Source organism: Falco peregrinus, chromosome 12, assembly GCF_023634155.1.
Source record: "Falco peregrinus isolate bFalPer1 chromosome 12, bFalPer1.pri, whole genome shotgun sequence".
NCBI classification, from domain to species: domain Eukaryota; kingdom Metazoa; phylum Chordata; class Aves; order Falconiformes; family Falconidae; genus Falco; species Falco peregrinus.
This window is the reverse complement of record NC_073732.1, coordinates 4,123,695-4,150,193: the sequence shown is the minus strand read 5'-3', so window position 1 is coordinate 4,150,193 and position 26,499 is coordinate 4,123,695. Positions and strand designations below refer to the sequence as shown.

At 40.2% G+C, this 26,499-nt stretch overlaps 1 protein-coding gene and 1 long non-coding RNA gene across 2 annotated transcripts in view; one reads left to right on the top strand and one right to left on the bottom strand.

Annotated features, from left to right (window-relative positions):
- The window catches only part of HS6ST1 (heparan sulfate 6-O-sulfotransferase 1), a 201,928-nt gene that overhangs the window by 25,711 nt on the left and 149,718 nt on the right, over positions 1 to 26,499 (top strand). The gene's annotated exons all lie outside the window — the stretch shown is intronic.
- Positions 1,815 to 18,495, bottom strand: LOC129785412 (uncharacterized). The gene is made up of 3 exons (XR_008749477.1): positions 16,848 to 18,495; positions 9,073 to 9,282; positions 1,815 to 8,435 (listed from the first exon to the last, which is right to left on the bottom strand). It is a non-coding gene; the product is annotated as an uncharacterized LOC129785412 (long non-coding RNA).

The following is a 26,499-nucleotide window of genomic DNA, read 5'->3' as shown; positions in this document are numbered from 1 at the left end:
ATATGAAAAATCAGAAGCATTTAACAATTCTTTTAAGTATGTTTTTAATAATATATTGGAAATGTCATGTCTGAAGTTTTGGTTGGGTTGCATTAGCAATTGTATGTCATACAGCCACACTGACATGACTGGTGTCACCTCTCAGATGTGCAGGGAGAAGGCATAGAAGCAGGACATGCTGAGGTCTTTAGAGGTCTGTTTTATTTCATCAGGGCTTTTTTCACAAGCAGAAGGTAGTCAGAGCATGTTATTTTGTTGACCATGGCCTTTTCTAGGCTGAAACCATGTGCAAAGGAAGTGGAAATTTCATGTTGGTTTTTCAGTACTTGGCTGTTGTCAGCTTCCTTTAAAAGCTGTTGTTTGCATGGGAAACTGTGTGATACAGCCGCCAGTTTGTGTGGTTGTTTTAAAGGGAATCTACTGCAGGTTGTGCTTCGCTGTTGTGTGTTTCATGTTGTTAAATATGTTATACTTTTAAAGTGATTTTAAAAAAGAAATAATGGACTTCCAAGTCATTGCTTTTAAGATCGATGAGCAGAAGTAAGTGACCAGATGTTTGGGATTGGAACTAAGGGATAGAGCCTTGTTTTGCTCTGTATTAGGTGTGGTTGCTCTAATGAGAAAGGCGGTCTAAAATCACCTAACGAAAAATACATAGTTAAAATGATTTACTGATAGTTGAAAAAGACACCATAACCTTCTCTTTCTGGCAGTTTTTCTGAAATGAAATGTAAGACATGGCATGATTTAGTGGCAAGTCAATATAGAAAACAGTTGTTATTGCAATTATCAGTACCTTTTCAAAGATGCTGGTGTTTGTCAAAAATCCTGCCTGTGAAGGGCTGGGGTTTTGGTAGTGGTATTAGACTGTCGTGAGGTCTGTTACAACAGCATGTTCAGAGTAACCTTCAGTTACTCTTGCATTCAGAGACATTCTATATGAAGGTTTCAGATTAAAAGTAGTAGGGAAAAAACAGAAATATAGCTATAGAAATATACTGTGCTTCTGTTACTACAGAAAAAAAACTATAGTGGAGACTCATAAATCAAAAGAAAATGAAGTATGCCTTGTGTATGTTAAATCAGTTATATGGCCTGAGCTTGTCTGTCAAACGTAATGAAATACATATTTCTGCTGAAACTACTGTATTTTGCTTCTGGAAGGAACACAGACGATTTCACAAGTTCATGAAATACCATGAGCTGTAAATACATGGGAATTCTGTGACTGCAAAAAAAAATATTACTAAGGCAGTACAAGCTAAAGTTCATCATATTCTTTTAATATGGGGAATAGCATCATGGAACTTGGCAGACACTTATTTACTATGGCGTTTTCCTAACATTTGATGTGCCACCAATGGTAATCCAGATGTAGGAGAGAAAAACAATGGTCAGGGGAAGAGGTGGCATGTCATAATGATAGTAAAGGATTGTTGTCAATTTTGGTTTTGAACCAAAAAACATGTGGAAGAAAGGGAAAATTCTTTGTAGTGTCATTGTCATCTTGGAGGCGGGGGGAATGAAAAAACTGGGTGGGATGATAGGTTGATGAAGCACGGTAGAAATGGCTGAGATTTCTTACTAAGAAAACATCTCTTTGCAAAGTTATTAATACTGACAGCCACTTTACTGAAGAAAGGAAGACTTCTGTGATTCGGGAGATTATGCAAGAAAAGATAACTTTGTTTTAGCCCCATAAGTGTGTTGGGTTTTCTGTTAACTGCAGTGCATGGTATTAAGCCAGTTCTTAGACATGAGCTGGTAGACATGTCTGAACAAGAAAGTTTGCATTGTTTTTGTGTTATTCAGCATTGCAGAAGTTTCCCAAGACTCAGTTGAATATATATGAATTTTTCATGCATGGTAATTTATTTTTGACTGTCCAAAAATGGGTGCACTTGGTATACAGAAGCGTCTATAGCCTTGCAAATATTTATAACAAATGTTGGCACTAAACATACAAGAGCTAATGCACTTATTCTGGACCCACAAGTTACCTGCGTAGAAAATGCACTTTGCTTTGGGGGAGCTGCATCAGTTAACTTCCTGCGTGGGAACACAGGCATTTTCCAGCGGTGCAATAACAGGTGTACACTCAGGGAGCTTGGAAATAGCAACCAGCCAGTAGCAAGTTTACCACATTCTTTTACCCTCCCAGGAACTATGGTTCATCTTTAAAAACCACAGAGCTGCAAAAGACTTGAGGGAGTGGGCAGAAAAGACAGGAATCCAAGCACCCATTTGGCCTAACGTTTTCTGCACAGTACGTATTTCCTAAATGTAATAAAAACTGAGCAGCTGCTGAAGAAACTGAAATCTCCACTGTCCAACCTGCTTTTTTGCTCTGTTCCTATATGTGTGTCAGAGCAAACTAAAATGAGTCCTGACTAAGTTTTGGGTTGCATTAGAATGTTGCAATGAAACTGAATAAGATGTGCCCAAGTTTATAACTGCCTTCTTTTTTAACAACCAGTTTCATTAACAAAGAAATGTCTTATTTCAGAGACTTCTTGCAAAATGCTTTAGTTTTGAAGAGAAGTTCAGCAGGTTTGCCAGTAAAAGCCTATAGAAAGTGTGTGTGCATGACTGTGGAGGCAACTGTCTTTTGACTTGAATTCTCCAGCTGCTGTAACCTAATATAGCTTTAACCTGCTCCTGTGACTGTTTTTTTCTTGTTTATGAGCACTGGAAGATAAGCGAGAGACAAGAATGTTTAGTCATGGATTTGCAGAACGTAGCATAGCACCGACCATTTGTAACACTGCTTTAAATATGAGGCTGGAGTCTATTGATGCATTCAGAGCTGAGGTTTTGTTTACAGTGTTAGAAGTTGTAAGTTCCACAGCTGAAGTGTCCCTTTCAACAAATGGTCTCAACAGCTCTGCTGGACCCAACTAACCCTAAGAGGGAAGAGATGCTGGCTGAGCAGTGGGCTGGTTTTTCCAGAGGAAAAGTCAGGCTCCTGCCTAGGTCAAAAAAGAAATGGGGGCAGAAATGCATATGCCATAGACAACTGAGGTGCTGGTCCTGTTCGTGACACCTAGGCTGTCTGTTACATAATATTAATATTATTTTTCATGCAGAACCTGCCTGTTGTTACTGGGTTCTTCTCCTTCGCAAATGTCAAGGGACCTCATTTCCATTAAACTGGAATTTCTCTTCTTCTACCCCTGTGGTATTAAGTAACTGTGTGTGACCAGTGAGTTACTTCTCTGTCCGACGTGAACTGCCAGTGTGACCGGGAGGCAGTCTTTTCAAAAGTACCTAGCAGCTGCTTTGTCAGGCAAAATCCATGATTGTTTTCAGCTTGGTTGAAACTCTCTGGCAGTTTCAGAGTGCTTATTCTCTCAGCTCTGTCGTATGGTGGAAATGCAGGGAGAGGATGAGTAGGAGCCCTCTTAGCGCAATGGTATGTACCTTTTTGAAATGAGCGTTGGACCTGTAGACCTGTCGTTTGCAGGGTTTTGTCTGAAGTTGGAGGAAGGGCAAAAAATAACCAGCCTAAGTAGAAATGCAAACAAACCGTCATACTTTAATCTCAGAGGCAGTGTGGGAATCGTAAATCAGGTAGACAGCTAACAGGGCGGTTATGGGAAGCACGGCTGAGTAGGAAAGGTGAGACTTTTCTTTAAAGATACTCTAGCTGCTCGCTGACCCTGCATCCGCTAAATCTTTGTGTAGTGAGTATGACAAATAGAAAACAAAATTAATCAGAAAGAAATCAGCATTATGTAGATTTTCTCATGCACCCTTTTAACTGCATTTTCTATACTCTGAAATACATATGCAGCTGTTAACTACACACAGCAGCAAAACATTACCGCGCTCTGATTGCATGTACAATATACGTGCACACAGGGTGCTCCTCTGTTCCTTTCCTCGTGTTTCTTTACCTTGCTGCCTCTCAGGATTGAAGAAAGGTTGTAATATGATGGAGTTCTTTTTCCAGAAAAGAAACCAATGAAGTTTGAAGACAGAAGAACATCATAAAGTAGCTTTTATGTTCATGTAGATACAGTTGAGATACCTCTTCATTTCTTACTTGGGCAAGCAAGGACAAAACTGGAAAGCTCATGGTTGTATTTCTAGATGTATTGCTTTAGGCACAGTTTTGAGCTTGGAACCACAGCAATGAGAATTTAATAGTCAGGAAATGTATCACAAAAATGTTTGTATTTCAGAGATCTTATATGCTCACTAACTTAATATTTTTCTGCGCTCTATCAGCTATTTTAATCATAGATATTTAATTTCTTTAAAAATGTATTTCCTACTTTCGCTTTGATGACACTTTCTTAAGACTTATAATAATCTTTACCTTTCCTTATTGTAAAGTAATCCAAAATTGACCTGCTACTATAATAGCACCTCAGGATTAAGGATTTCTAGGACCTATTTTCTGATCTATTTTAGTTTTGTGAAGCCTTGAGCTTCTGGCACAAGCCTTATATCTTCAAAAGCATGCTTATTTTTAATATAGCTATAATATAGGGCCCAGACTGAGACACCTTTGGCCTGATTTTGAGAAGTTCCCAAGCTTCCAGCAGATGCTTTGCAAGCGATGCCTGTCCAGAGATTTCAGGTTTTCAGTTTCATCATATTGAACTTGCTAAATGTTTTCCTTAAAAGTTTCTCTTTCTCACTTTCCAGTTTTGCAAATGGTATCAGTAATACCACTGCTGTCCTGCACTTCAAGGTTCTCATCATAAGCTTTCTGAGCTTTTTTTGTAACTACACAATGATAGTAGCACTGTATTTGTTATGCTTTTGATGTGCAAGAATATTCTACTTGTGTACCTATTTGTAATTTTCTCCAGATCAGGCAGTCTCATTTCTCAGCTTTTAATCTTGTAACACCCCAAAGTTTGAGGGATTTTTCCAGTTAGAGAGAGAATGCAAAGCTCCTTGAACTCTGCATAATGTGCCTTGGGCAACCAAAGGTTCTGGACAGTGCAAGCTGCAGGCCCTCACCCTGTGTACCAAGTCTGTGTGTCACCTCCTTGGTCCAGCACAGCTGAGAAGTTGAGGGAGGGAAGCATGCAAGAGGGATCTGTTGCGGTCATGCATGCAGAAACAGTGTAAGAGAGGGCTTTGATAGATGTAAGTAAGTGTTATGGACTTAAATCTGCCCTGCAGGGCAAGAGTGGGCAGTAGGGTCGGTGCAAGTCCACTGAGAGCTGAAGTTATTTGCACCAGGTAAAGACAGAATTTACTGAGAATATCAGAGAATTAGATTTCAGTCCTGAAAACCTTAATACATCTTTGTTTTCACAATCTGACTTGACCTGTGATACACGGTTGCTTGCCTGCACACTCAGGATTTAACTTTTTGGGGGGCAAACCGATACTGTGGAATCGTGTTGATTAGCAGTTGCAGCAGGAGAATTATACTCTGGTGAGAGCCCAGTTGCTGTTGCAAAGTTCCTTCAGTCTTCTTACTGTGTTTGCTGGGTTAACGGTCTGTAAGTGATAATTGGGTGAAGGGTTTGTTCTCTTATTTTCTTTAAAACTCTTTGATTTGCTTTATTTCTAGTTTCAGGGCTCTACCTTATTGCTGGTGGGTGACCAGTTAATATTCTGGAAACTGGAGGGATTTTTTTAAAAAGGATTGATGCCTTCAACATTAAAAAAAATAATTCCTTTGCATTAGTCCATTTTAACAGCCAAGGCAATTTTCCGCATGGTGGCTTTATGGAAATGGGTTGCAGCTCTTGCCAACCATGACCAGAACATTACAGGAAATGTATTTTCATGGAAGATTTGCTGCAATTGCCAACTGGAGAAAGGGAGGGGGACAGGGGTTTGTTCTGTTAATGGACAACTGCGTGCCATGATGTGAATCCCTTCTGTTAATTTAAATTGGTTTGCACTTTCCACTATTGCTTGTTCCATGCTGAAAGAAATAGTCACTGATATGCCATTTCCCTCTGTGAGGACTGAAGTGTTTTGGCATAGCATGACACCTTACGTTGAAATGGGGTGAACCACAAATGCTTTTAGGTGTCTGACAGAGATAATTTAAACGGTACAAACAATTGGAATATTTCTGTGGAGTGGCTTGGTCAGAACCAGAACTAATATAAATTGGCTTTGCAGCATCAGTGCTTATAGGTGGTAGTCTCTTACATGATTTACAGCAGTACTGAATGAGTTTTTACATCTGCAGATATTTGTGCACAAGCATGACTTTAAGCATGTGAAAAGTCTCTTTAACTTAAAAACTTTAGCCTGAAAGCCTGAAGGTTTCGGTGGGTTTTGGTGCACTGCGTGTGTATTTTATTATTTTTTTTTCATAGCTGCTACAGCTGAAAGTGTGATACTTTCCAAGTACAAGCAGCAATGATATGTGGCCTTATTTATACGCGAAAATGTTATCTATGCTGGGAATATATGATTGCTTGCAGGAAAAAGCACTGCATGACTGATTCCGCTATGGTAAATATTTGAATTCCAGTAGGTCAATTATCAATTCCATATGAATATTTTCCGGTTCTTACTGCATACATAGGAGATGAGAACAAAAGAGAAACAGAAAAGAACAGAGGATGAGCAGAGAACATAGATGCTATCCTCTAAGCTAAACTCCTTGTTCCTGTCAAAGTAGATTGGAACTGCAGGGCAGGGATACCTCTTACACACTCCTGTGGGGTCTGGCCAGCGTTTTCTTAGTCTTTCTGCAGCTTGATTTCAGCCTTCTCTTGCAAGAAGTTTAAAGTTGAGCTCTGTAAGTTTGTATTGACCCTGACACTGGATAGGCAACTTAGTTGAAACAGAGTTTAATAGACATTTTACTTGAAATTGGCAAATGTCATTCTAAAAAAACGGATGAGGTAGGATTTTCTTTTAAGAGTAGAGTTAATGCCGAACTGGGGTGGGGGTGGTAAGCCCATCCAGATGGTAGAAATACTGTTTGTAAGAACAGTTTTGGAGGGGTTGAGGTTTTTGTAGTCATGTATGGAATTTATAGAATTTTCAATGGTTGTGTTGGTTTTGCTTTGAATTTACTCTAATGTCTACTGTGTCATGTTTGTAATTATATGAGTAGGGAAAGAGGAAATGGTGAAGTAAGACTAATTTGATAAAATTACCCTGAACATACAATAGATGTATTATTTCTTGACAAGTTGCCAATCTGTGTGTTAGAAAAAAAACATTGTTAGTCCTTTAATTTCCCATTCCCAACAAGGATGAATTGGTTTAGCTATGTTTGCTTGCTGAGCAGAAAAAATTTGACTGATCAATTGAAGCTCACCCTTTTGAGGAGGTACCAGTTTATAGTAAGAGCATGTATTGGATTAATATAGTTGATATAGTTTGTGGCATATGATAAATTTAAAGTCTGTTTTTAATTTTGATCTTGTCAGCGCATCATAATAATGTTGCACAGTTTATTCTGCTATACCTGTCATGTTTTCACATTAAGTGTGTGTTACGCAGAGAGAAGTACTGCAGTAAGCTGGAAGAAATCGGGAAGAGTGAGCATGGTGGAGAGGTAGGACCTTGGAAGAGATGACACTGTCTTGCTTCCTCTTTGTGAGTACTCTGAGGGAGTACGAGATACAGTGCTTATGTCCTTGTAGAGCTTGGTGACAGTAGTGAGAGAGTACAAAGGGTGAATGGTTTCCAAAGATTTCTGTAGTACCTTGAATGTGAGACTTTGAAAAACATGCATAAAACTCTTGACACTGGAAAAGGAATTTTATTCAGAGGTGAGGTGGGGGAATCAGTCATACAGTGCCTTATCCTGCAAGGGGACAAGGCAACCTTTCTGTACTGGCCTTATTTACTGCTTGTCTTCTGGACAAAGGTATATGCAATGAACAGCCTTCACTAAATGTGGTACTTTGAAACAGTGAGGAAGGGAAAAGGGGGGAGGGAGGAGAGTAAAAATAAAACCTTAAGTCCTGTCTGTACAGTTATATACAAACAGGGAGCGAAGCCTATGCATGCACTGCATGACTCCTGCTTTCTCTTTGCCTTTTATTGATCGGTAGCCATTCTTCTTAGTGTAGATAATTGAAGTCTGGGCTACTTGGTGGAAGACTTGAAGTTCAATAAAGCAGTCAAATGAGGCACAGTGCAATAGTGCAGTCATTTTGCAAATCCACATTCCTATCAATGCCTGTTTCCACCTGACTGAAGTGGCTTCTGTGGTAGATTGGATATGACATGCCATCTTGTATCCCAAAGACAGAGTTATTAAACCAATGTACCATGCGTGACTTCTGAACATAGTATCACCACAGGATTGTTAAACATTCACTAGGACAGGAAGAAATTCAGGCTTTATGAAGAAAATCAAACTTTCCTGTGCCAACTGATTATTAAAAACTTGATGAAAAATTACAGTTCAGGATGATTGTGCCACACTGTGCACTTGGAGAGCTATACATAGCTTGTTTCCTTTCTGAGTCCTGTCAGCAAGGCAGCTTCTGAAAGAGAAAAGGACGCAGCGTAACTGAATGAAACAATGGATTTTTTTTGCCTATTGGTAGATGGATATGGTGCTTGGAAGAAAAGTAGCTTTAATCGTTCGTGTGATCAGTGCTCAGCTTGGAATAACTCTGAGACAAATGAGCCACATGCACCTGGTGCTTGGTGCAGAGCAGTAGAAGCTTCCAGTCAGTCAACAGGTTATTTAGCTGATGGATGCTAGTAGATACGTGTTGGCATGGATGAATGTAGTAATGATTTTTGGGGAAGAAACAGTATATTTACAATGCCTGTTTCAGGAATAAACATTAGATACTTGAACTAGAAGTGACATTAAAAGCTTGATATCAACTCATAAAAGTTGAGAAATGCAGAGTTAAAGCTTAAGAGTCCTTAAGGTCTTGTTTGCCTTGGCCATTACAGCATCTAAAAAGACAATATTTTGATTCTGTGTCTCTTACAAACATGTAAGAGACGGATACGTCTCTCATGTCTGAGGAGCCATACAAGTTGGAGTAAATGACAGAGGGTCCATCTCTGATTTCTTTATTCATTGCAGTACTTCAAAGGATGGAGCAGTCTGTCAGTTTGCTTATGCAGGAAGTTTTCTTTTCAGCATCTGATTATCCTACTGACCTTTTTGTTTGGAATTGATTTTTTTTTTTCCTTTTCTTTTTGGTCATGATAAAGAGTAGTGATGATCTCAGTGTCTTGAAATTTTCTGTGTTTTGTTTTTTGCCCTGGTTGGGTATCTGGCTCCAAGCACTGAATTAACATATTTTGGTAATCCACTTGCTGCTGTAGTTCTGCAGTGAATCTTCCTCACTGGACTGGGAATGGCTTTATCTAGGAAGTGAAAAAACAATAGGCTGAAGGCAAAGTTTTAGAAAGTTTTTTTTATAATTGCTTTACGAATAGACTCAAGCTCATACGAGACCTGCAGTGATTCAGAAAAATCCCAGCTGGCTCCTTGCCACACAAATTATAAGAAACAGTTTAACAGGCAGATGTTTTAGTTATGAAACAGCCCGCCCTTATGATCAGTAGCTGTTCTGAAAGGAATCATATCCTCAAACACACCTGAAGTGGCTGCTGGGAGGAGCAATGGTACTTGTGACTTGAACGCAGAGTCTGCGTGTCATTATTAACAGATGTGGCTGGTTTATCTTGAGCATATCCTTTTGGTCGTGTTATGCAATTCCATTCATTGATAAGGTGTCCTGCTAAGCACCCAGTGAAGGGTGTCTCAAGAGGAGAAAATTTGTATGGTGATCTTTGAAACCGCAATCCACAAAAGCCTATTGTTTGTATTACTGCTGTTCATTCTTTTTACAGGTTAGAGAATACCTGAAAAGAAGCAAAGTTGATTATTTTTTTGCAGTCTAAACCAAATACTTCCCCTCTCTTGAATATAGAGAAAGGTCCTCTGCTGCTAGAGGTTATGGTTGGGGGACACTGTAGAAATGTATAGTCAGCCTCATCACAAAATGGAACTGAAGACACAGAAGAATTTACACCGTTCATTCCTGTCTGATTAATTGCTTCATCACAGATTGTCCTATCTGTTGTTAATGTAAAGAGAGAAGTTGGCTTTTCTGAGACAGCTGAGTGTCTTTGGAAGTTGGGCTTAAACTGGCTGTTTTACAGGTCAGTTGGTTTTCCGCTTTCTCTTAAACACTTTGCTGGCTGGGTGTTTGTATTTGCAGCTGAATAGCTGATGCTTCAAAAGAGAAAAGGATAAGAAAAGAAAAATTGCTATTTTTTCAGTTGCTATGAATTGATGTCAGTATCCCATCATCAACCAGTTACTCTGTCTTACTGCTGAGCTGCAGACTTGCAGCTGAAGTCTGAGCTTTCCTATAGCAAAGGTCGAGTGCTCCCCTGCCACATGCCCAGTGCCAGCATGCTGCTGTGTTGCATGAAAGCGGATTTGGCACAGTTTAGCTGGCAGTGGTGATAATTTGTTTGCCTAGTATTGTTAGTGAAAGGGTGAGCAGTGAGGCTCACTGAGTCTTGTATCCTGTAAGTTAATAGGAAGTAGTAACACTGCAGTGCATGGGATCTGAGGCTCTCCTGTGTTTCGTTTTTTGTTTTGTTGCGGTTTTTTTTTTTAAGAAAGAAGAAGTAAGAAGCTTTCATCGTTATCTAACAAAATATTGTGTAACTTTACTGCTTTTTGACTGCTGTATGCTAATAAAAATAAAATAGTGAGAGAGTGCTTCTTGCAGCTGCATTTCTCGCGTGAAGCAAGCAAGTATTACAAGTCCATGATGCAGTGTTGGTACTTGATATCCCAGAGCCAGGGTCTTACCAGATTGGGGGGAAAAAAAAAATAAAAAATCCCAGCTTCTATTTCAGTACATAATTAGTGCACTTAGCCTCCAGCAACTAGAAAGACAGAGGTCCGGTGCTAAGAAGAGCTGTGGAGGTGCTGATGAAGGGAAAGACAGATTCACCATTTTGAGCTATTTCCTTTGCCCTTAACATCACTGTTAAGCTCTGGATTTCTGATCAAAGATACCTTTTCTACCCAGGGCAATGCTGAGACCATTAAAATCAAAACTTGACAGTAAGATTTGGTATTTGGGGTTATAAACTAACTCCATTGAAAAATGCTTTCAATATCACTGGAGCAAGGCAGCGTGCAGCCTGGAAAATGTGGAGGAGGCTTCTGTGTTACATGGGTAAGATCTGGGGCAATAATGTCTGCAATAAAAAGAGGAATTTCATGGATGTTCTACCAGAGCTGGGTACCTTTCTTAAATGGAGTAGGAAGACGCAAATGGATCATTCATCCTTTCTGCAAACAGCAAATGAAATAAAAAGCTTCATTGGGTTTTGTTTTCCTTCCTTCAGGCAGCAGCTGAATTGCAATTATACTTTGATTTTTTTTTTTTTCCCCACATTATTAGAAGGAGAAAAAAAGCTATTTCTTATTACAGCATTACCAATTCAGGGATGAAAGTGAAAATGTTTATTTACTTCTGTTACGGAGGTTGCATGCATCATTCCACTTGCATTGCCATTGGTGGCAAAGCTCTTACTGTATTCAATGAGAATTGGGTTGTCCTCTTGCTGGGAACAGGAGATGCTGTGATCAGCTTGATTAGTGACAATGAAGAGAGTGTTCGGAGCAAAGGGATTGAAAAACAACTCACAAAAATGTGGAAAAATGTCTTACAAAAACATCCAGCTATCATATCTGTGGGCCTCATAATAATTTTAGGGAAATTAAACAATGCCAGTGGACTCTGAAAACATGAGGTGATCAGTAAAAAATACCCGATTGTTGGAAAGTTCTTCCCTGAGGGAAGAAGTCTCTCTTTGGAAAATAATTCTTTCAAAACCGATACAGCAAAGATGTTAAAATTAACGTTTCCAAAGCATAACATGAGAGGCGTGTGGCTTTGGTGTGGTTTCGTTTGTCTCTAGGCAGCCTCTGTGGGTGCCCCAGCTTGGCAAGGCTCGATACCTGCACGCGCACGAGGGGGGCCAGGGGCGTCCCTGCAGCGCTCTCCAGATGTGGAGGAGGCCCAGGTACTGGGTTCCCAGTCTACGCAACCGACCTATGCTGCTCTGTGCTCAGGGCTTTTAAATGGGGTTAGTTATCTGAAGACTTGCTTGTGCAGAGTAGGAGATGGAGAGTAGCTAGTGTATTTTAAATTTGTGCTTCTCGTGCTGGCAGGCATGGAGCAGAGCTAATTCTGTTGGAGTTTTACAGTGTCTGAGCCAAAGTTTATGTAGTCCGTGTCTCTTCTGTTTGGTGAATGATCCTCAAACAGAAAGTAATCAGTCTGTCTTTTTTGTTAAAGACCAAAAAAAAGCACCCTTGAAATTGAAGACAGGAGAACGTGTGTTCAGAAAGGAACACAAATGACTTTTTAAAATTGTTAATGCCTTGCTCCAAGTAGAAAGGTTTTAAATTTAAACAACAGTTTTAAAGTGATGAAAAATGACTTAAATATGTCCTTTGTTCTAAATCTTTTGATGCATTTGCTTTCTCTTGAGAATAAACTTGAGCAGAGCAGCGATAATTCTCTAATGGTGCTAACTTTTAATTCTTTACTGGCATTTATATTTAGAAACCCAAACCTTCAGTACTTATTCAGGACTGGGTTAATGCAACCCTGGGTTTGTTCTGCCACTACCTGAGCACACGGAGGGAACGGGTTCTGGCCAGGCTTTGCACAGGCACATACCTGAAGCACCAGCTGCCATAGCTCTTGGGAGAGCTCCTTGCACCCAGGAGGAGCTTAATGGTCCCACAGGCCAATTACCGTTTCAGCGGGCTGAAGCCACCCTGGGACTTTGCTTGCCTTAGATCTGAAAACTTTCTACTCTTCCAAGAAGAATAGAGAGGGGGAAACAACTCTGTTAGACACACACGAGTTACTGGGCTGTGAACTGGGAGTTGGTGGTTCTTGGAGAGCTGAGAGGAAACTAATTGATGGAAGTCCCAGCTCCACACCCTTGTTTTACTGCAAGAGTCAGTATCCCCTGGCTTCAGCAGCTGCTCTTCCTTTTCCTTGGGTGCAGCCAGGATTCATGTTACTCCTTATTATAAGAAGCTTGATACTTCGTAGTTCAGTCTGTCTTCTCCATGCTCATCCTATGCAGGTGGGAATGCAGTTACTCCCTGCTTCTTGGGTGTTCGGAGGTGATGGAAAAAAGCATGAAGCAGATGTTGGTAAAAATGGGCAGATTAATTGGTTTGGGTTGGATTCGTGGGGTTTGTTTTTTTTTAGTTTTGGTGGGGTTTTTTGTTTTGTTTTGTTGGGTTTGGTTTTTTTCAGCACTGCTTTTTCTGAAGAATAGCATTTCACAGAGGGGGTATGTCATTATTGCAGATTTCAGACTGGGTAGCTTAATTGATCGCTACCCAAATGGCACATCCTTGTCTTTAATAATTATTTATCCTGCTAGATTAAACACCATGCATTTTAACTGGTTTTGGGGAGGAGGGGAGAGAGAGGAGGAATTGTCAGCAAACACTGAAATGACTATTCCTGATCCTCCTTATATCTCCAGTTGCTGCAGGAATTCTAATGCTGCAATTTCAGATTCTTTCTCAGCTTCTTGGTCTTGGAAGTTTAAGCAGGCGTGTACAGTGGTAGGCAGCCTGCAGGATTGGGCTTTTTGGGTTTTAAAGATTTGCTGCTTATACTGTGCTTCCTATTTTCAAATCAATTAATGAACTTCTGGTGACTGAACTTCCCTTTCAATGTTTGTGAGGGTGATCCCAGGCTTAAGAGCACCTTCTATTTTATCAACTCTTTTTTTTTTTTTTTTTAATATAGTTTTGGTTGTAGTTCTGTCTGTCTCGCTTTGAAGTGCTGTTGTTGGCAAGTTTTGATTCTTTCCATGGCCACTTTTCCCCTCTACAGAGGAAGGTGTGTCTGTAAGACAGAAATGTGTATCATCCTATGAAACCTCAGTCTCAATGAAAAAGAGTAGTGCCAGAAGATGAGGCAATGACATTCTGACCAGCTGAAAAACTTTGCACCTCTGTAATGCATCATCGTGGGCTTTCCCCACCCTTGGCCAAATTTCCGCAGGCCTTGCCCTAGATGAGGGATGACCGTGGCTACGAAGACTACAGAGCTCTCAGACTGAGAAGTCGTTCACAGTAAAACATACCAGTTTCCACGGTAAGGTGTACCAAACCTGGGCTGATAATATTTTTTTTTTTTCCCTTTTGCCCATTATCAGCTTGTAAATTTGTGGTATGGTTCTAGAAATCTGTGTCTCTTCGGGAGAAAATCTGATTTGAGGAATTTGGAAGCAAACCCTGTTTGGCACGGAGTTTCTTTAGGAAGGCTTTTGTCTTGCAGCCCTGTTGTTTCCCAATTGATTGAAATGGTTTGGAGAGGAGGAGGAGCATGAACACTATGGTCTTTACTTTCAGCTTAGAAAACAAGTATTTGCATTACTTAAATTTTCTTTTCACTGGATTTTTCTCAAAAAACTCAGATCTATAAAGACCTCTCAGTGTTTCTGAGACATCGGAAAAAAGTCATCCAGGCATGACATCTTTAATTGAGTTTACAAAGCTGGGGAGATTTCAGGCCCCATGCCCCTCCGTTTAGCACTGGGGTAGTTTTTAAAAAATGTGCATTGCTCACTTTACTCCACTGAATCTATGGCACTACCTGGGATGAATGTTGGATTCTTTTCTTCATTCATTTACTTTCTCTTTCTGATTATGTGTTTTCACATTGCTTTCAGTTAGAGTAAGTATCAGGGTGTGTTAGTCTTTAGCATGTGAACAATAACCAATTTCTACCATCAAAGGTGAGGCAGTAAAAGCTGCAAAATATGCAGGTTCTGGACTGGCATTCAGTATTCCTTCTCCTTTTCTGGACTCTTTCCACCGACAGCCCTTCAGGTGAGTGGGGTGAGGTGAATTGCTCTGGTCAGAGACACAGGCTGTGGGTACCTCAGTGCTGTAGCCACCATGAGCACAGCTGCTCCATCCAAAGCTGTGCTGCCTCTATGTAATACCTGATTTTTGGCGCTGGTAGTACCTCATGTTGCCTGGTACAAAGTACCTGCATATTGTCTAGTAGTCTGGATAGATTTTACAGCTCACACTGAAGTCTCTGCAGTCAGAATTATGCTGTTATCAATAACCTCTACTTTCCAGTTCACAGTTTGCTTTAACTACAGACCAAGTGATGTTACGTATATTCTTTGGTTGACTTATGTAGTTTCTTCTTGATTGTACTTGTGCAACTGTTTGGGGGCCAGACTTCAAAACAATATTCCTGAAAGAAGCTGATTTAAATAGATTTTTCTCTAATCCACATCACTTTGACTTACACAAGGTTCCACAAATGTCTGCCTCAACACAGCTGAGAGAAGGACCAAAGCATGATGTTAAAGCATGGATGAAATCTTGATTTAGTTTTTCCTCATCCTATGTCCAGTGTTTTCAGTTGCTGTAGCATTATATCCCAAGACCACTAACACTGCTGTTACTCAAAAACAGTGTTAACAGGAGTTAGTGCAATGCAGCAGGAACATTAAGTTCTGCAATGCTGCTACAGTGTGCACAAGCCAAACAACCTGTGGGGCTCCCTGGATGTGGTCTTTGCACTGTTACCAGCCTGCACAGGAAATTTAAAGTTTGCTTTGCCTATTTCACCTGCACACAGCCACTTACCATAGCAAAACAAGCCCAGTGATGATGCCTGTAAGGCTCTTGACTTTGTCAACGTGTATTTTTGTTACCTTTCCTGCCTCTGTTTAATCTACTTTTATGATGGTAGGCAGTGCTGTGGTAGATGGCTGTCATTCCTGTAAGTGCTGCCCTTTTTTGCCTTATTCCTTTGCCCATGCAATTTGAAATGTATACACCCTCTGGCCGTTGTGTCGTTCCCCTCACCTGCAGTGTACCCAGAGCCTCCCAAGCTGGCCTGCCGCTGCACGCAGTATTGTCGTTAGTGCAGCAGGTAAAACTGGAGGGTTATTTCTAGGCATGCGTTAATGTAAAGGAGCTGATGAATGTCATCACAAGCCTGTGGTGTACCTTAAGGAGTTCTAACCTTCAGGATTGCTGAAGGATGCTTGTTCACAGTGTAGGCAGATTTTTATCTACAGTTCAGATTTCTAGTCTAAACGCCTGTGAATGCTTTCTTATTTCTTACTGTTGCATTTGAAAAATTTCTTCTCAGTCATAGTTGTTGAAACCTTATTTCCTTGTGTGTGGATAGTTTTTATATAGTTGGTTTTATTTTATATATAAAGCACTGAAAGAATAATGATCATTGTATTCCACAGTTGATATTCTGCAGTTTTAAGTGATAAATTGTCTAAAAAAGTTTTTTGAAAGAAGGAGGGTTTTTTCTGCTGACTCTGTAATCTTTTTGGTTTTCCACAGATTCTGTAGCATGAGCGCCATTTGTTTGTAGTTTAGTATTTAAAATCCTGCAGATTTGGGCATGTGGAATTGTTCTTTAGGTGCTTTAATTATATTTTTTTTATTATTATTTCCCAGATTATCTTTGTTGGTAATCTATATATAAATAGTCTATTATAATGCCTAATCCTTTGTTAAAGGACCTGGAAGGATCAATGGTTCTGTAAAAGAATAATTAGCTGCTTTTTCCCCGTTACACTGAATTGAATTTTCAGTCTGCATTGTATTGACTTTTAACAGTTTATTGAAAATGAGATTTGAGAAAGTCTGACTCTCACCTGACAGGCTAATCAGTCAATTGCTAATAGACCTGTGATGCTCCACAGCCACTAGCTAATAGATTTTCTATTGTTCCATCCTTGCTGATCAGATAATCTGTTTCAGTAGTTGAGCTAAGGTATGCCCAAATGGCACTTCTCAGAGCATGAAGACCCTAAAATTTCCTTATACAAAGTTTCCATTGATTCCACTTTGTAATTTGCACGCTTCTTACCTGCTTTTCTCCCCTTCCTCTTCCAACTCTGCTGTTTATTTAGTCTAGAGATCCTGAAAGGTAGGAGACTCATGGTTCTGCAAACTTCATTCTCTTAACATCCATGCAGCAGCTAGCACATAGAAGGCAGGAGCACGCTTCCTTACCCTTGGTGTAGCTGTGGTGAGTGGTGGCTGCTCTGTCAGCACTACCCTCCGTGGCTGTGGCTGCATTCACGAGACTTCTGGGTGTCATGGCTGCTCCTTTCTGGTTGGGACACACAGATGCAGAGTAGTGTCACGTGCTGCAGCTTCACTTGTCAGAATGCAAGTAATGTCAGAGTGTGGGTAAAACTTTTCTCTGTAAGGAAGCTAAAGTTTAGAGAGCTCCCTAAAAGCCTGTAATCTGCCGTGAAATTTATGAGGATAAAAATGGACCATCACAGATGGACATTATTAACAAATGAGTTAATGCCAATGAAGCATGAAAGGGAAGTGAAAACGTAGTGGATGATATTGTTTCTCTGTAAGAATTAGACTCTAAAAATAAGCCTTTGAGTTCATCTTGTGTACTGCTGCACAGTGTGGATTCATCCAGGAAAGCATGTCTCCTTGCCTCTGCTAGGACTACTCTTGAAATTAAACCAGTGTGAAAGATACTGCCAAAATACTACATGGAAAAAAGAAGTCTGACTGTGAGGAGCATGTCTGGGCTCTGTAGGTCTAAATATGAGCAAGCGAAGGTGCTTGGAGTTCTGTCAGTAACTCTGCAGTGAGCAGCCACCTCTGTTTCTGCACAGAAACAGACAACTGGTTTTAACCAGGATCAGAAGTTAGCAGCTCCTCCTTTTTTATCTATAAGCTTAATAGGACAATCCATTAAATTATTTATCTTCAGGGGAGGGGAAGAACAGTAAATAGGCAAAAAATTCTATTTGAGTCTCTGCATTGTTTTGTGTACTGCACATCCCCACCCATCTCCTGGTCCTGACAGTTTTCATTTTCAGAAATTTTAGCTTAATGAATGTTGGGATGTGGGAACGGATGGATGGACGCACCCACACACCCACACCACACCCCTTTCATAATAATTTATTGATGTGTGGACAAATCACTTATTCCTAAAAATAACAAGAAATGGTTTTAAGGGTAGTTCCCAAGCAATGTATTTAAAAGAAGAAAACTACCACCTTTATGATCAATTTCCACTTCTTTACTAGAACTGTAAAAATAATCTTCAAAGAAAGTATTCCATGTGTTAGACATGGAAGTGTTGATGCAGCGATACATCCAGCTTTGAATACAGAAATTATTTATGGAAAGATGGTTGTGCCATGAACCTGAGTTTTAAAAACTCAGAATGTTTTAGAGACTCCAAATGTAGTTTCATGTTGTTGTTGTTGCTGTGTTTATGTGACTTTGAGCCCTGGAAATCAGGGCTTGTTAGACCTCTTAGGCTTTGGTCTAGTTTCGCAGTCTTTGCTGTCTAGCCTGCACTGCAGTAATGGTAACTTTTTTACGCTGCCCTTGATTTGAGTGGTGAGCTTTTAAAGTCAAATGAAAATGGTACTGATTTGCTTAAACTGTTTCTATTTAATATCAATGCCTGAAGCGCGATGGCTCATTCGCAGCTCTGAGTTGTGAGTTTGAGCCACATGGTGCTGTCAGGTGTGAGGTGAGAGCTACTCCATAGCCAGTGTCTTGAATCGAAAGGGAGAGAAAAGAAACTTATACCAGTAGGTTTGCCTGGAGGGTGGTTGATAAATTAAAAGTAAGTAGCAAATACTTCTAGGGATATAGGGGGGGGAGGAAAGAGTTTTCTGGTTAAGTGATACTTTAAATAAGGTCACAAATGCATTTCTTTTCTTGAAGTTCGCCGTTGCTGCTGGCTTAAGCGCTAAGTGCATAATGAGACAGAGATCTTTAGCTGATAATGTTGTTCATCAGACTCTGTGAAGCAGCCAGCCAAAATATTTAAATTGTTTTGAAAGATGAAGGACTGGACAACAGAAACCAGAAACTGCCCTGAGGGAATGACCCTGATTTCACAATTCCTTTTTTAACTCATTATCCTGTTTTAAAGTCACAATTTTCATGATACGGACTTTTAGAAGAGCTCTTGGGCCTAACCTTTTCTTGAGTTTTGATCATTATTTTGGTACTTTGCTGGGAGATTTAACCCTTTGAGACCCTGCCCAGATATATTCCATGGGTGTAAGGTAGGATCCTTAACTTCTTTAGATGGCAGTGTTCCCCGAGTAATGCTTAAAGCGGTTACAGACCTTTTGGGAAAACACATTTCATTTTTTTGTTCAAATATTGTCAACATCTTTCTTGAGAATAGACACTGTTTTACACGAATGGGGAAATGATCTAATTCTACTCATGCTGGCAGTGATTTTTTCCCAGGTAAACAACTCTAGTGCTGTCCCTGTGTTCCCTGCTATGCACCGGGAGTGCGGTGCCTGCCCTTCTAATTGCTGACAGTTAGCTATTTTTCCACGTAGAGACTCCAAGGAGCTGGCACAATCCATGATCTTTTGAGTCATCGTATCTAAGGATCCTGGTGCTAACACAGGCTGTGCCATGTAGTTTTAGGTCCTAGCTGCAGAGAGCCATTTGCAAGTGTAGAGCCAAAGTAACTCCAAGAGCCAAAGTAATTCCAAGACAGTAGCACCTTGAGAACCTGAAAACCTCTGATTTGAGCTTGCAGTAGCTCTGTCCCTGCCCAAGCCCGCTAGCTTGGCTGTGCTCCATATTATATTTCAAAATGTCATGTTATTGGACAAATACAGACATACACCTTTGTATATGTGCATAAATAAAAGAAATTGGTGTGGAGAGAGAAATTCAAATCAAATACAGTGGAAAAGATTCCAAAAGCTAGAAAGCAGTGCAATTCATTACCATTTCTTTTCACAGATTTTGTGGTTTACATCATTCATCATAATTTTCTTGAGAATTTTCTGCCAGAAAATTTATTGGATAAGTTTGAGTTTAGATCTAGTGTTAAGTACTATTTCAGTCTGTAGAAGAGCCCCAGACAGCAATGGAGATGCCTTCTAAGATCTCAGGCAGGAATGAGTTTGGATCCTTGATACTATGGTGTCAGCTGCTAAAGACAGGAGATTTCATCATTCTTTACCACAGCCAGGAATTACTTGATGCTGAGTTTTATATTTTTTTAAATGTCTAAGATTCTATTTGAAGTTAAAGAGAAAAAAAGAGAAAAGGAGTGGGTTTGGGAAGGAAGGGGAAAAAGGGGGGGGGGGGGGGGGGAAGAGAAAGCATTGGAACAGGAGCACTGGAGCATCACATTGTCTGTGGAAGGGCCTGAAAGATATTTTTGTCTTGAGGAGCACACTCTCAGCATCCCTAGACATGGGAAACAGCACACCAACTTTTTCACTCCTTTCAGTGATTCTTTACCTCCTTCCCTTCCAGAGGTCAGCCAGCCTCGTTGGTTTGCTTACTCACAGGATAACCAAGTGAGAATAAGCATGCCCTGTTTCAAAGAGCAAAAAAGGCAGCAGTGGAGGTAGGAGTTTGGTGAGTGCATCTAAGCCTCCAGCTGAGGATTTGGGCCAGAGATGTCTCATGAAAGGGAGCAGTTAACCCCCAGGGCCCTTCAGCACACCCCTCTTGGTAGCCACCATGAGCTGAGCCCGTCCCTCTGCCTCTCTGAGGAACTCCAGCACTTGTACTTGGTAGTGATTTAAAGAAAAATCAAACCCCTGATTGGATAGCAATTATTTGAACTGTGTCCTGGTGGGAAAGTGTATGTATGTGTGAAATAAAAAGGATTAGTGGCAACACTCTGCAGAAAAAGATCATGGACCTAAACCAGGCAGGCTGTGTGTGACCTGCTCGAAGGCAGGAAGACGAACTCCCCTTCCCCTTTGAGGGGGGCAGGTGCAATCTGCCCTTCTGTGGTTTGAGTTGGTAACAGTTGGCAATTTGTAATAGTCGGGTTTTTTGAGAGGATAATCCCAGGTTAAAAACAAACAAAAGCTGGAAGGAGGCCTGTATTTTGTGACAGCTTTCCCAGCAGAGAGCAACTTTGTAAAAGAGGAACTGCATATGCTATCCTCTTATATTTTAAATGGTTTTTTTTTCAGGCACTTGTCTTACCTTTACCTGATTTGGTGATTTCTGAGCACCTTTGAATGCTGGAATGGTTTAATTCTTAATTCATTTTGAAAACTAGATCAAAGTGTGTTTTGTAGAACAGTATGGATTCTGACAACATTGAGTGCCCTTTCTAATTAAAGAATATTGAAACTTAGTAAGGGATTCTCAAAAGACAGTGTATGTTTTCAATCTGGAAGTTGCCCTGATGACAAGCCAAGTGATGGGACAAGAGGAAACAGCCTCAAGTTGTGCCAGAGGAGGTTTAGGTTGGGTATTAGGACACATTTCATCACTGAAAGGGTGGTCAGGCATTGCACAGGCTGTGCAGAGAAATGGTGGAGTCACCATCCCTGGAGGTGTTAAAGACATGTAGATGTGGCACGTAGGGACATGGTTTAGTGGTGGACTTGGCAGTGCTGGCTTGACAGTTGGACTTGTTCTTAAAGGTCTTTTCCATCCTAAACGATTCTATGTCATATGGATACTTCCAAAAATGCCCAGTTGCCATTTTTCTCTCATTTTTCCTAGCCAGTGTCTTAGCACCCACCTGACTTTTTCTCTATACAAAAAGCTAGATATTGCAAGGCTGACTGGAATTCCTGGCTTACTCTTTGGGAGCTTGATATTTCAGAAACCATTATGAATTTCTAAGGAATTCTTTGTCAAAATCTGTCCATGGTAAGCTTCCACAAGATACAGTACCGCTGAGGTAAACTGCAGAGGAAATATTCTTTGGATCTCTTTGGAGGTCTCCAAATATGAGAGTGAAATGGGAAAGATTTACGTTCTCTGGACCACACATAAGCAGCTTCAGATGAAATCATGGCTCTTCCTAACAGGCATTTAAAAGAAGAGGTCAGTGCAGCTGTGCGTGGCGCTCAGGAGCGCGGGGCTCCGTGGGCTGGGTGCGCTTGGAGTGCAGCTCCTCCGGGGAGCTGAGAAAGAGGTACCTCTTGGAAGGCCGCCGTTTAGGTTTCATCTCTCAGGCTGGGAAACCAGGAAACTATTATGTCATTAATCATCTATCCAAATATGCCTGCATATTATATAGACTCCATTGTTTATAAAAGGAAATTATCCATTTAATGAGTAATAGCAAAAGAAGGGGAGAGGGGAGAGAAACCCACTCCTGTATCCATTAAGACAAATTTCCTTGCAGGGAAAAGCCTTCTGTTTCCCATAATGAATTCCTCTGCAAATAGAAACATAAACTAAGCGCTCCTGCTATGCTAGTGATAGAAGACAGGGCATATGTATACTTTATGTATATTAAAATAATTGTGCAATAGGTGTAGAATAGAATTAGATGCCACTGTGACATAAATGCGTAGGCTTTGTAAAAATGTGGGGCAAGTTTAGCATGGCATACGTTAGCTTGAATTTCTTGAACTCTGTTAATTGTTAAATATTTTTTATTAACATTTAACAATAAATGTTAAAATGTTAATTAAAAAAAGATGCCTAAGGAGTCCCTTTGTTCCTGTGACATTCTTCCTTCTGTTCCTGCTACCCATTTCTTTAATGTAATTATTTCTGAAATATGTTAATACAAAGCTAGCTATGAACACCCTAGACCTTTAACAGTGTAAGGTACCAAGATATGAAAAAGCAAATCATGTAAAGGGCTGTGTTATCTTCCAAGGGGGAGAGGATGTCAGGCTGTTGGTGAAAGTAGTGTTTGCTTGTGACAGCAGCAGGTTTGTTGATTACTGTAATAGGAAAGGACAACAGCGCTAAATGGATAGGCAAAAAGAAATTTTAGACCAGAATACAGACTTCAGCTCTCATAGACAAATTAGCTGCAGAAAAGGGAGACCACCTTTCTTAGACACAAGGTCACTGATTCAAACGGTAGACTGGAGCCATTGCATTGACTCCTACACATGCTTTGAAAATGTAAAGCTGAAGCAATCAATTAACACATCTGACTGTTGTTGATCAGGAAAATATACTGTTTGCTGGCTGGCTGTATCTGTTACAGTTCCTTTGAAAAGTCACTAACAGCAGGATCCAAAATCCTCGTTGGAGAAAGATGGAGTGGAAAGATAAAAGATCTAAGTAAGAAAAACTGGAAAGGTAGAACTGGTGTGAACAACAGCTGCACTTATATCTGTGTATGATTTGTCATCTTTCTAAAATTATTTCATTGCATTTGCCTGTTTGCAGGGTACCAACTGTTTTCTTCCGAAGCCTCAGTGTTGCAGAAGCCAAGTATTGTCAGTAAGATCTCTCGAAATTTGATGTGGCCTATTGAAGCTAGATGGCATGTTCACATGGGGTTAAAAAAGAAACAGAGAATAAATTTATGTTGTATCATCCTAATGTATCATTTGGTGGCCCTGTGAGCTCCACAGCTGTATTAGTATGAAAATAAAGAGACTTTGCCATGGTTGTGGAATACATTTTCAGGTTATTTAACCCAATTCCCAACTTTTGCACTTTAGAATATAGTTCCTTCACTCCTAAATGACAGAGACTTTGGGAAACTTCATTTTCAGTAAGAGTTTCATTTTCAGTCAGAATTTCTAAGCTAAAATTTAGTGGAAGGACAAGATAAACTTAGTAATTCCAATTGCCGCCTTGAATTTGTGTTAAAATGTAGCACTCTGGTTTTTTCACATTATTTTTTTTTTTGTGCTGTTACACTGTGCTCTAGTAATGGAGGGTAGAATGAGTAGCTTTACAGGAGGAGGAGGAGACATCTGCGCTTTCACAGGCGCTTAGTCACTTGTGCTTTTTAGAATTGCCATATAGCCCTGGTCCAGGGAGAGAATGACCTGAGGAGCATCAGTGTGCAGCAGCTGGGTTGTTAATTGCCTCCCCTACACGCTGACTGAGATGCGAAAGGCTTTTGGTGTAAACAAGGTACCTAGTGTGTTCGCAGAACTTACAAGCCATTCACCTGCATGGACAACCCATCTTGGTTAAGATTAAATGACACATCGTAACTTTTGCTGTTTCTTTCCATTTCTACAAAAGGTATTACATAAAAGTTTAGATGTATTTAGGGGAGATATAAAAGAGAGTGATGACATTTGTATGTGAAACTAAAAGAGTTAACTTTTTTTTTTAACTTAATTTGGTCTAGCAAAAGAGAAGATGGCATTTTGATTACAAACATCACAATGGGAATGATCTAACAAGCATTTTTATGCCGACTTTACCCTTTTCTATGCATTTATTGCAGTTGATTTCTTTGCACTCAGATCAGTGTTTGCTGTCATTACCACACGTGCACTGCAACTTAACCTTGCACTTCATTACTGACCAAAAACAATCACTACAAGTACAACCCAAACATTCTAACTTGAAAATAAAAATATGATGGTTTTTATAACCCATAAATATACTTTTTGAGTAATAGGATAGCATCTGTAAATCAGCATTCATTTCCCTTAAGTCAAGGAATTCTTCTGAGCCTAAATTGACTGAAGTTTGAAACAAAATGTAGTAGTACCCAAATGATGAAATGCCACAGAAATCTACGACAATTGATCTGTGGTTTATTAAAAGTATTAAAATTTTCTTTAAAGCAATATAAACTTGTTCAGGGGAACTTTTTCTACTGTATCCCGAAGGCTGTCACTAGGACTTCAGTTAAGATTGTTTAAAATGACAACATAAGTTTACAGTGTGGCACGTAACATCTTATTCCAGCTCTCCTCTCCTGACTTGTCTCGTGGCGCTGGGTAAGCCACTTCACCCTCGTCCCATGTTTTTCTCACTAGCATGCATGTTCTCACTTACCTTCTGTTTCTTTTGTTTTTTAGTAAGTATTGTAGGTGCCTTGGGCCAGGAACAGTGTTTCTGCTTTGTGTATGTCCTAGCATGGTAGAATGACCGATCTTGCTTCAAAACCTCTGGGTTCTACTGTAATAGTAAATAAAATCATAAATAGTAAATAACAACCCCATAAGCACTTTCTAGTTTACCACAAACAGCTTTTGTTCATAATATATACCTTGCCTATTTTTTAAAAAAATAATTAAACCATGTGAAGTCAAGATAAAAATCCCAGAGTACTCGGATACAATTAAAATATAAATTGGCTCTCGGGAAGAAACACTGTGCACTTGAGTCACTTGAAAGGAAAAAAGAAAGTGGGTAGAAATGCTGTATTGCTGTCTAGATGGAAAACATGTCAAATATGCATGAAACTCTCGGCCCAGGGGGTGGGGAGGTTGAGAAATGGAATGCGAGGGTTTTTTTTATCAGCTAAAAGAGACCATTTGCTTTCAGCCTCACCTCTAATCCTGATAAAAGAGTTTATTGAACTCAGATGGTTTTCAAAGAGAATTGAAGGGCACGCTCTAATTTTATTTCTCAGAGAAAGTTGAAATGACGATGTTGCCTTCATGTTCTCAGTGCTTCTTCAGAGCTGGAAAAAAAGCAGGAACAAAGCAGAAAAAAACCCACCCTGTCTGCTCCCTCTTCCCGGGCCTGGTGACAGGGTGTTTTTATTAACTTTGCTTGTACTTCCATGCCCTCTAGTAAAGCAACATGGAATCCGGCACAGGGCTGTAGCACAAGCTGGGGGACAGCCCGTGCTGCTCGCTCTGTAGCTTTCACAGAACCCGGGAGTCAAAAGCCTGGAAGGACGGAACCGGGAGGGGGGACTCGGCAGTTTCCCATTGCATCTCCTAGGATGAATCTCTTTGAAAATATCACCACAACTGCTGTTTCAAGTCCCCTTTGCTTTGCCAAATCCTGTTGTATACCCTGGCCTGCTTCAGAGGGGTCTATGAAAGATACAGAAAAGTGAGGTTAAATATGCTGTGCTTGCATATAGTTTAAAAAAATAGTCCAAATGTCCATTAGCAATTGCTTAAGCAAGCAACAATTGCACAGACTGGAAAAAGTGAAATACCACAGCTGTTTCTTTACATAAGTTTTGTAGAAACAGTCCCTGGAAAATGCTGGTGGACAAGCTGAAGACACTGACTGTACTTTGGGAAAGATGTGGGATGCTGTAACGGTTGCTTTGAAGCAATATTGAAGGACATCAGGTTGCATTCATGCAGCGAAGAGTCTTATGCACATATTTTAATCATGTGGGGATTTTTGCGGTTGTGAATCTTTTTCTCTCTTCCTTTTGGACGTCTACAGACAATTATTGGATGAAAGGAGCTGGGTAGCTGAAGGAGCTTCTCATTTTTGTAGAGGAGGAGTAGGGTTTTCTTCTCTGTTTCTCTGTTTGTGACTGCCAAAGAAAGTTGTCATACCTTCACTTTTTTTTTTTTTTTTATAGGCTGCCTTTATAGTTGGTCTGTAATACACACTCCTACTTCTGAAATACCTTGTTCTGTTTGAAATTTATGATTTTCTTATTTGCTGAGGTTAAAAAAGGTATCTTGCTTGGCTACCTTTTCGTTACAAGCCTGGAATTATGCGAGCGGCTCTTTGAATGCCTTGATAAAGACCATGGGAATGAGCAAATGGCCACTGAAAGCTCAGGAAGATGAAAGGATGGTATGAAGACATTTCTTCTGGTTTTTTGGCAGTCAGTGGATCAGGTCCTGCATCATTCTTTACTCAGAGGTCAT